The following is a 12,259-nucleotide window of genomic DNA, read 5'->3' as shown; positions in this document are numbered from 1 at the left end:
AATCCATTGATTGATTTGGGTACAACCAACATGTCAGATTTTTAGCATGCAATTACTGCCAGCGGCTTTAGCCTCTAGTAGTAATCATTGCGTTCTCCCAGCAGGGACGGCTCCCTGCACCTTTCCTCCACTGGGAAAACACAGTAGTTTTGTAGGTGGGATTCCCCCATCATCATATATTGTGTTATTGGGGGAATCAATCAATTTTCTTTCCTGCAACCCTTGGTTACAGGAAAGAAAATCGCATAATCTATGACGTACCTTAAGCTGGCTATACATGGATAAAAATTCAACCTGTTCAGCTGGGGCTGGACGAAATCCATGTATGGGTAAACTGGTTATACAGAAGGAAATCTACCAATCGAATTCTATACAACCAGCTTTTTGGAAAATTTCCTCACTATCAGCACCGTAGGCAATAGCCGGAAGTGCTGATCAGTGTATTCTGCTGGCAGGAAACTCTCCCTGCTGTGAGAATACAATACCTCAGTGACTAAGGGAACTGAACAATTTTCTCTGGTTGGATAAAAAAAATGATTAATGTGTAGGCTGCCTTACACCTACATATTACCTGCATGCTTGTAATGAACATATAAATATATCTGATGCTAGGTCTGTTTTAAAAGGTAAATTAAAGTGAATGTCAAGGCAAAAAGGAAAAAAACAGTACATTTCTGCAATGCATGCATAAATACCCATGTCTTATCTTGCAAGTACAGAAAAATACTAGCTGATGTGGTCTGACAACACACAGCATTTTTGTGAACTGAATGGCTTCAACCTTGCCAATTTACCTTTTTCAAAACTACCTCTCACTGTCCTTATCACCACAACATAGGTACTAATTGTTCTGTAATCCAAGATAAGAAGTGGAAGAGCTAATTTCCCTCCTTAAGATAACACAGAAAAAGTTAAAAGCACAGCTCCCAATTTCTGACATGATTGGATGTGTAGTTCTACCTGTATTAAACTGGTAAAACAAAATACTTTTAATTGTATATTTAACAGACCAAAAGGGAACAAATAAAATAAGTGAATTGTTAGTGTTTACATATATTTAAGCCAAGCGAACTAGCTAAGTATCTATAATGCCCAACTAAAGTATTGAGATCTTGGAAGCCTTCCCTGCCAGCAGAACACAATGATCACTGTTGGCAGCTATATCTGCTGGCGCTAATCGAATGAAAAAAATCTGAAAGGATGGTTATGTTGAAGTCGATTAATGGATGGACTTCAGTGGAACCAGCCTGCCCATAGTTGGATGGGAATTTGGCCAGTCCCTACTTGAATGGACAGTACAATCCATCTATGGCTGGCTTTAATTCTAAGATCAGCTGGAGCAGATAATGTTCTTGACTGTAGTTTTATTTAATGTATGGTAATTGTAACTAAATAGAGTCTGCCATCTTTCTTTTCCACAGGGTCAATTTGGAGATGAGGTTTAATACCAGATTCTACTTAATGTATTCAGACATAGCCCAGATTTAAAAAAAGAGATATTGAGTACACCTGACTAGGAACAAAGGAGGAACAATCTTTTTCAGTTTTCTTTGACTTAAACGGGATATTTTAAAACACCTATTAGACACAGCATTGTTGCTGTTTTTTACCTTCAGATCCTGTGTGTACCCTGCTTAGACTGATATAATTGGTTTGACCCATTACTACTCACAATAACTTTCTATAGCAATTTTGTAAATTAAAAAACTTTGAGACTTGACCATGATATCTATAAGCAGTTAGGGTATGGTTTGATTATAAGTATTAAAAAAAAAGATATAATTTTATATATTTGTTTTCCAAATAAAACATTTTCTGTATTATTAAACAGTGGCTCATGTACATTATTAAATCCATTTAAACAAAAATGTAAAATGTCCCACTTGTGATAGGGTTAAAAATTAACATTAGAGCCTTCAATAAATAAATATTGCAACATGTAAAATATTTTACATTTTAGAATAAGCAATTTTGTTCTGGGTTTATGTTTTATTTATCTAAAAATTGTAAAGTGTTTTGTTCAAATTGTATAACACAGACCACATTGAACAACATGAAATAGTCAGGGGATCAGTGACCTAAGGCTTTCTTTAAATATTAATGTGAAGATAATTAATTATACAACATTCTTCTATTCCATTTACAGCAACATTAAACTGATTTTAGTCAGCAAAATCATATTTGAAATCCTGAAATATATAGTATGCTAGACAGCACCCTTTATAAATCTTTCTACTGTTGCCCTGCAATCCACCTATTACACAGTCAATTAATGTATTCATTAGATTATCTTTTCAAAGTAACAGCGAAAGCATGTCCACATTTAAACATCATATTTTAGGCTGCAGAGCTCTGCCCCGAGTCTGATTGTGTCCAAGATGTAAGATAAATCTATTTAACATCTTAACATGATGGTCGTCAGCTCGTATGTACACTCTGTGATAATTTTTCCTTCATTAAAATGCATAAGTTCTCTTTACTCAATCATCCCAGGATGTAAGCTTAATACCCTAGAGCCACATTCATTCATTATACATGTACATTGTCCTTACAATTATTGATAATGCTTTTCACAATAGTTATTTTACATACATTAACTTTTGCAGTTTTATTAGGGCTAAAGATACCTTTATGATTTCTGAATATATTGCTGAATTATAAATTAAATCTCCAAGGACTCTGGTAGATTTTTCTTCCCTCATTCTTAGTTAAAAGCTCTGTGTCAGATGCAATGCTACACATCAGTTTTTTCTTTTTTTATGTAGAACAAGAGCCTGTTTTATCCCCAGGATTTATGATTAGTAGGATATGTTACTTGTGCCTGGATTAAGCATGAAAACCAAATCCTACTGCATGAAAGAACTTACTAGACACTTGAAATGTCAGTGATTTACATTTTAAATTACATAGATTTTTTTTCAAACAAGTGTTTGATTTTATATTAACTCATAGCAGACAAGAGAAATAAAACAAGTTTTAGGAAGAGTAAAAAGCTGATGCAGGGTGAATTTTTATTACAGATGTTACATTTTTATTTTACCTGGAGTTAAAGTATACCTATGGCAGTACACACATGCTATCTTTTTTTCTGTTGACATTCAGTGTTCTGATTCAAATATGACATGGCACACATGTGCCCTGGATTTTTCTTGTGTTAAATTCTTTAAAATCCACCAAGAACTGATATGTGTGACAAAATCACATACTCCTTTATTAAAATGTCTCCCATAGATCAAGGGTGCATCCTCACAGTCACCATAACAAATTTCCACTGCTTTATTTTAAGGAATGTGGTACTAGCATCCACATCTGATGGATTCTCTGTAGGACCTTATAAAGAAAACAAAGCTTTTTCAAATTTGTTGGGGGCAGGATCTTCAAAGTAAGATTTTGTCTTTCCAGCAAGATCAACAATCTGAGTAAACTGGGCAATCAAATTTGGTTTTGTTGCCTTTTCTATCAGTTTGTGCCAATTATAGTGGCCTAGCAATGTAAAGGAATTTTTTAGATAAGGATGCAAGGCTAAGAAAAGGGAGTTCTGGCCTTTCATGCTCATCTTACTTGTATAATTTCATCCTAATACGTTTTTATGTAGTTGGGTACATTGGGAGTTTTTTTCTCAACTTTAGATTTTAGCATAAAAACAGGAAACCAAGATTTTTGCAATGCTTAATAGGATCACCATCAGAATTTCCAATAGGCTCCTTAAAAAAGGAGGTGGCCAATGTTCTAACTTGTAAATTGGTATTTTAATTACATGGCCACTGATAACACTCCTTAAGGCTGGTACACATGAGCCTTATATCGGCTGGTATTGGCAGGTTCAACAAAAATTGGTCAACATTCAGCCGGTGTGTACAGCAGCCTGTCCAACAGAAGCCGGCCTAATGATTGGATTTTATTGAATGGGCATGCTGGAAAACCAGTATTCAATAAGCACTCTCAGCCAATGGCTGTGAGTGCTGATCAGTGTGTTCTGGCGGGAAGGGGGCAGTCCCCCTGTCAGAACACAATAGCTCAGTGGGGGAGATCGCTGCACTAACATTGCTTAGTTAGTACGGTGACCCGCTGGGTTGAATGAAAAAAACTCCCAGTGTGTACCAAGCATTAGACATACTGTTGTCCCCTTCTTTCTGTGTGTGTTTGTGTGTGTGCCGCTTTGCCTTTGATCTACCCTGATGCCCAAGGACCTCATTATGTTATATTTTGTACAGCAAGCCAATGAGGATATGTATATACATATAAAAACATACCCCAGTAGGTTAGGAAAACAAATAGACATAAGACCACAAAACAAGTTAAATGTTAAAAGGATGTGTCCATAAATGAAATGTAAATGCTATATGAATACAGGCATCAGGACCTTAACATGACATGGTGATATAGATACAAAAAAGCTATCTAACAGATTACTTGCAAAATAAAAGATAGACTCTTGAAGATATGCCTGAGAAACCCACTTTACATCATAGAGCAGCAACATGCCAGTTAAAAGCTAGTGAGGCCACAATTTTTTCTTGGCCATCCAATATAGACATAAAGGGAAATATTCAAACCACATCTATATGTCAGAACAGAAGGAACTGCCAGCTTGACAATCATCTAAATGCATTTTGTGAGATAGAGCCAAGTGATCAGACTTGGCTTTTAGATCATACTTTGTTTGACATCATATACAGTATTATTTGGCTTGCTTTAGATTTTTTTAGGTTTTCTATATTATGGTGAATAATGATGCAAATTTATAAGTATTATTGAAATCGTATTATCCTTCTCCAATAAAAGTTCCTTGTTGATTGCTATGTGTTATTTATGAAGAGTTGCAGTATTTTAAAGCATTTTACCTTTAAAAAAAATAATAAATGCGCATTATTTTGCAGATAACAAAATGTGCATTTGCAATTTTTTTTGTAGGAGCCTGGAAACCATTGCATCTGCAATCAGCAGATCACAGGTGCAATGCAGGGCTCCTTCATACTGTCTGTGTAAGCTGTATGCTCATACCTCATACGGGCAGACAGTTACACAGTTACAGGAAGAATCAATGAACTACCTAGAGTGCTCAAGAGCACCCTGATAATTCATTAAGCACTACAAACCGACACTCGCAAAGGCTGTCAGTACTTGTAGTGCATCCATTCACAGAACACTGTGATTGAATGAAGCAGCCATGTGGGCAGAGTACCACACAGCCACACTCTTTTCAAATAGTGACAATGGGTGCAGTGAGAAGATCTGTCACAGGGAGAGGGGGATCTGGGAGCAGCTGCAGGAGTGGGACATGTCACAGGTTCGACCGTAAAAACAGATGGAGCATGTAACACGTTCCCAAAGGTTCCCAAATGTATCCTTTAACTTTACAATACAAAGTTTAAACTTCAGATGCATGTCTGGGCCCATTGTAAATGCACTTCTTGACTCTTATCAACCACAAAAAGTGGACTTGCAAAGAGCAGCTTTTTTATTAAATACAGTTATTTTATTTTTAAAATAAGAAATTGTTAAGTTTTTTTCTCCTAAACTGAACTGGTAAAATATTCTTTAGGTCTATTGATATGATCCGCTTTCACAAATGGCAGCTCTTAATTATTGAAATGCTAGTGGCTGGCATGCTGTTTTATTTATTTATTAAATGTATTGCTAATGATTTTTACACAAAGTGAATTAGTAGAAGGGTCCTTTGGACCACTTACTAAATCATCATACAACAACCACAAAGCAGAGCACACCTGCTCCCTACTCTCCCCGACCCCAGGCCAGGGACTAACAGAAACAAGCTATGCTTATATTCATGAATCAAGCCTAGTTCCAGAGTCCCTGAGCCCCTGTCACTCATTATTTCATCAATTACTAATGGGAAGTATACTTCCTATTGGTAATTGAAGTAATAAGGGCTTTTTCAACCAAATTAATTTTTTTCACTTCTTTGTCAGTCTTTTTTTTTTGTAGTTGAGTATGATAAATATGCCCCCCAATTTCTATATATTTGTAAATAAAGTATAGATTTTAATTAAACCATGCACAATTTGTATGTTGATGTGTTCTATTTCAGGTGAAATGTTATACATGGTATAGTATATAGTTTGCTGTGGTCTAGCTGTTTCACTGAATTGGCAACACAACTAGTATGTTGTGCAATAAATGTATTCATTATTTATAATTTACTGCTAGCTTTTTTGTGCCCATATATTGTAGGTACACTCTTTATTTAAAATACGTTCTTGCTGTGGCACCATGCACTCAACTTTTTTACAGTTCAGGTTCATTAAAGTACAGTAAGTATATATATATATATATATATACACACACTGTTCAAAAAATTTAAGGAACTCTTTGAAAACAAATCAGATTTCAATGGGAAAAAAATCATGCTGAATATCTATACTGATATGGACTGAGGATACCCCATTGTTTGATAGAAATGAAAATAATGAACCTACAGAGGACTGAATTCAAAGACACCCCGAAAATCAAAGTGAAAAAATGATGCAGCAGGCTAGTCCATTTTGCTGAAATTTCATTGCAGCAACTCAAAATGGAACTCAGTAGTCTGTATGGCTCTCACGTGCTTGTATGCATGCCTGACAATGTTGGGGCATGGTTCTAATGAGAAAACAGATGGTGTCCTGGTGTATTTCCTCCCAGATCAAGGGCATCAATGAGCTCCTGGACAGTCTGAGGTGCAACCTGGTGGAGCTGGATGGACTGAAACGTGATATTCCAGAGGTGTTCATCAATACGCGCCATTGCCAGAAGGTTTGCTGTGTCTTCCAGCATAGTCTCAAGAGCATGGAGACGATTCCAGGAGACAGGCAGTTACTCTAGGAGAGCTGGACAGGGCTGTAGAAGGTCCATAACCCATCAGCAGGATCGGTATCTGCTCCTTTGTGCAAGGAGGAACAGGACGAGCACTGCCAGAGCCCTACAAAATGACCTCCAGCAGGCCACTGGTGTGAATGTGTCTGACCAAACAATCAGAAACAGACTTCATGAGAGTGGCCTGAGGGCCCAACATCCTCTAGTGGGCCCTGTTCTCACTGCCCGGCACCATAGAGCTCAATTGGCATTTACCATTGGACACCAGAACTGGCACTGGCTTTTCACAGATGAGAGCAGGTTCACCCTGAGCACATATGACAGACGTGAAAGGGTCTGGAGAAACCATGTTATGCTGCCTGTAACATCATTTAGCATGACCATTTTGGTGGTAGGTTAGTGATGGTCTGGGGAGGCATATCCAAGGAGGTATGCACAGACCTCTATTGGCTAGACAATGGCTCCCTAACTGCCATTGTCAGATCCTACGCTAGTGCAGTGGGTCCTACTGGTGCATAACAATGCCTGGCCTCATGTGGCAAGAGTATGCAGGCAGTTCCTGAAGGATGAAGGAATTAATACCATTGAATGGCCCTGATGATCGCCTGACCTAAATTCAATAGAACACCTCTGGGATATCATGTTTCGGTCCATCCTATGCCACCAGCTTGCACCTCAGACTGTCCAGGAGCTCAGTGATGCCCTGGTCCAGATCTGGGAGGAAATACCCCAGGACACCATCCATCGTCTCTTTAGGAGCATGCTCCAATGTTGTCAGGCATGCATACAAGCACGTGGGGGCCATACAAACTACTTAGTACTATTGTGAGTTGCTGCAATAAAATTTAAGCAAAATGGACTAGCCTGCTGCATCATTTTTTCACTTTGATTTTCGGGGTGTCTTTGAATTTAGTTCTCTGTAGGTTGATAATTTCCATTTACATCAAACGATGGGGCATCCTTATGTTCCTAACACATTACCCAGTCCATATCAGTATAGTCCAGCATGATTAGAGGCGGACTGACAACTCATGGGGCCCCCGGGCAATAGGGGATCATGGGGCCCCCGTGTCCTTACCCAAACTCAAAAAAGCCTATGAAAAAGGTACCAGATGCATCTCATGGGGCCCCCTACTGACCCCGGGCCCTCGGGCAGTGCCGAGTTTCCAAATGGTCAGTCCACCCCTGAGCATGATATTTTTCCCCATTGAGATATGATGTGTTTTGAAAGTGTTCCTCTAATTTTTTTGAGCAGTGTATATATCAGCAATCCCTGACTTGCATGTTTTTATGAGTAAAACATGCACATGGCCTAGTTTGTAGAATGTGTTGATAAGCATCAGGTTTTTGTATGTAAAGGACCCCAGGATTCACCCTTTTTAATCAATCACCTTGCTTCTTTTTTTTTCTGTTTCATAGCCAGTGCACACCCTCCCACTGTCAGCATTATCTTTTAATACAGTATACTTACCAGGTTTACAAAATGATTTTATTCCTGCCTAGATTTCTAGTCTAAATTCAGGGCATGCGCAAACTGACCTACACTATGAGTAAATATGTGCACGTTTATGAAGTTTTAGATATACAGAAAGGTGTCCAAGAGTATATAGAGACAACTCCATATGCGTTGTAGACTTAGAGATGCTCAGCAGTTTTACAGTTACCTGACCTGACCAGTTATAAAAACCTTCTTGTCTCTGATCTAGCTTGGAAACCTAGCAAATTTTAGGAACAATCTGGTAATATTTTTTCTGATCTTAGTAAAGTACTAAAACCTTGAAACCAACTACGCCAGCTTGTTTCCTGACTTTTTGCATCACTTTGCATGAGATATAATACTGTTAAAAATAATGGATATACAAAACACTTACATTGGTTGAAGATCTCACAACCACTGCAGGTACAAATCTGCCATTAATAGAAGAGGCATGTTTTAGGGCACAATAGCAAAAGATTTGTTTTTGTTTGACCAGTATAACGCTTACATTAATGTAATAAGATCAATACACTTTGGCCAGTATTTCAATATATTTACTCTTTTATATGTATATTTTATTCTTGCTTTATGAGTGAATCTCCTAGTTACATCACAATAATGATTGCACTGGTGTGTCAGCTTGTTAGTTAATAAAAGTGTGACAAGACCAACATTTTTCTGGTGGATGACAGACTCAAATCCAATACACTCTGCTCATGGAGTGAAAACATGGATTACCGCATCACTTGAGTGACAGCAGATTGAAATATTAATGGGATTACTGAAAGAGAAAAACAGCTTCTAAGTTCTGGAAGCTTCTGCTATCCTATTATGAGTCTTTTTTTTCTCAAGCCACACTATCGTTTTAGATTTTTACACTTTGTGATTAATTCTCTCTTGTGTGACCTCTCCCACTAGTTAGACAGGGAATCATGGAAAAAAAATTATAGTAGCTGGTGACCCTAAATGTTTAGCACCATTAATCACAACCTAGTTTTGGTCTTTTAGTGCCTGAAATGGAAGGTTCTTACTATCACATGGCATCGATCAAGTGGGATCCAGGTATCTGTTCATCACAAGCTATAAATCACAGGCACATTTGTCAGTGTGAACACTGGATATGTAAATGTGATTTCTATTCAGAAAAAGAGGAAAGCTGCTTTACTCTGAAAGAGCCTTCATTCTTTTTTTTTGCTGTAGGCAGAATCATGTCCAGTGGGTTATAGAAAGTCATTCTATGACATATATCATGACAGCACGTGACAGATCAACTCAGAAAGTAGTACAAACTGGGGACAGTTCACCTCTAACAAGTTACTCAGCAAGAAAAGATAGGATGTACTGTAGATTTTATACAACTAAGCAAACAGAAGTATTATAGATATCTAGGTTGGTCTAGTATACTCTGTAAATATAGTTTCTATATGTTCCATACAACCTCATCTTTCCTCTTTCCATCTATGTTTTCTTATTGTTAAGGCTCTGTTCACACTCGTGAGATTTAAGATAAGACTTGAGTCTCACAGAATCGTATGAGAATGGAAATAACATTGTTTTCAATGGTGCCTGTTCACATCAATGCAACTCAGCATGGTGCGATTTTACAAAGGATTCCTGCACTACTTTGGTGCAATTCCAGTGTGATTGTGGCCCATACATTTCATTTTGGTCCACATCTAAGTTGTATTCAAGTTGCATTACATAAATCGCACTGAAAAGTAATTTCAAAATCTGATCGCAACAGTGTGAACTTAGCCTAACTCACAGTTTAAGAAAACTTTTGTCATATTGGAAGTGCTCTGTGAACAACTCCTACATTGTGTATGAATATCATGCATGTCAGCCTGTGTGCTCTTCTGGAACAATTGCATTGGACTGACAAAAGACACTGTAACAATCCTTTGGGCTTTACTAAAACTTCAATTCAAAATAAAAAAGCTAAACATTTTATTTAACATAAGTGTCTACCCCATACTAAGCCTTGTGATAGGGGTGATGTCAAAATGATCAAGTATACACATCAAAAGCCTTCACATGATATTCCCTTGTGAGGGTTTTTGGGATCATCCTCAAAGAAATTGACAACAAAGATCCCCAAGTCACTGTTTGTGGTGTGGGGTAGAGGATGGAAGGAAATTTGGAAGTTGCAGCATTTGCCCTGTTTAAAGTGGTTGTAAAGCGCTATCATGAATTATTAAAAATACATATACCTTTATAGTGTGTATTTGTCTCAGTCCAGAGCAATAAGTGTAATTTTTGTCTGCTGCTTTGTTCCTCTGTATTTTCTGATACCAAAAGAAACAAGATGACAAGGGAGGGATCTCCAGCACACAGCCTGTGAATTACATCCTTAGCTCTTTTCCTGTGTTCTGTGTTAAGGGGGTGTGTCCCTTCCCTCCAATCAGATCTCAGAGCTCTTCTCACAGATATCTGCAGAATTTAACTTTAGCTCCCCACCCTGCTTTATAAATTCTGCACTTTGAATGGATTTAGAGAAGAGAGGCTGCAGATAAACCAATACAACCTATGTAGGAGAATTTGTTTAATCTCCATATATCATCTGAGGCCAGTCACTTTACTAGGTATATGTAAGGGTTTAAAACCACTTTGAATGTGCTCATCCACATGAGATATGATTAACAATTGGTTGGAGAGTTCAGTATGAATGTTTTTATATGATTGAATAGAAATGGTTTGAGTGTATTTGTATTTTAATGTTTATCCTATAGGTGTTCTGTTTTAAAAGCTAATATATGATCTGACATGCCTCCTAGGCCCAGTCTGTGAAGAAAGTATTGCCACTTGCTGACTTGGTAGAATCTACAGGCAGTTTGATTCTTCAAAATACACAAGTTGTAGCCAACATACAGAAGTTTTACATCAGATAGGTGTAATACAAAGGAAGTTTTATAGTCTTTTGAAGCCTAATAAGAAATATACTTTTTAAGCCTTGCTTCTGCAATGGAAAGTTTAACTAACTTTGCAGCAGGGTGAGGCATTACTTTGTAATAAATGTTTAACCACTTCAGCACCACCCCATATACTCTTACCGTGGCCTGGCAGCTGCTCAGCGCTAAATCACATACATGTATGGGGAGCATGCACGTGCGCCCACCCGCCCAATCTGTGCTGTCATTCGGTACAGCACAAGTCGGTTAGCAGGTCCCAGCCAATGTTTTATGACTGCTTATCAACTTAGTGAATCACCATACAGAGCCCCGTGTTTGCTAAAAAACAGTCACATCTCTTGATAAAAGTAGCACACATTACATATTTTCAGGCACAGTTAACCCTTTGGCTGCCCCCAGATATTAACCCCTTCCCAGCCAGTGTCATAAATACAGTGACAGTGTATAGTATAATTGATGATCACTGTATTAGTGTCGTTGGTGATGTCAGTATCATTTAGTCAGTTCCCACCCAGTGTCAGTTAGGGGTTTATTTACTAAAGCTGGAGAGTGCAAAATCAGGCTTACTTCTGCATAGAAGCTGAGGTTAGAAGCTGGTTGGTTTCTATGCAGAAGGAGGCCTGATTTTGCACTTTTCAGCTTTAGTAAATAAAACCTTATAGTGTCAGATTGGCTGCTGCACTACCACAGTCCCACTATAAGTCTCTGATCACTGCCATTACTAGTATTAAATAAACATTCCAGTATATATACCATCGTTTGTAGATGCTATAACTTTCACACAAACCAATCAATATACACTTATTGGGATTTCTTTTTTTTTTTTTTTTTTACCAAAGACATGTACCAGAATACATTTTGGTCTAAATTAATGAAGAAATTAGAATTTTTATATTTTTATTGAATATGGTTTATAGCAGAAAGTAAAACGTATTTTTTTCAAATTTTTTGTCTTTTTTTCTTTATATAATAAAAATAAAAAACCCAGTGGTGATCAAATACCACCAAAAGAAAGCTCTATTTGTGTGAAAAAATGATATAAAATTAATTTGGGTAG

The sequence above is a fragment of the Staurois parvus genome, unplaced genomic scaffold (assembly GCF_062004578.1).
Source record: "Staurois parvus isolate SC_StPar_1 unplaced genomic scaffold, SC_StPar_1.0 ptg000499l, whole genome shotgun sequence".
NCBI lineage: Eukaryota > Metazoa > Chordata > Amphibia > Anura > Ranidae > Staurois > Staurois parvus.
The sequence above is the reverse complement of the archived record's forward strand: the minus strand, read 5'-3'. Positions refer to the sequence as shown.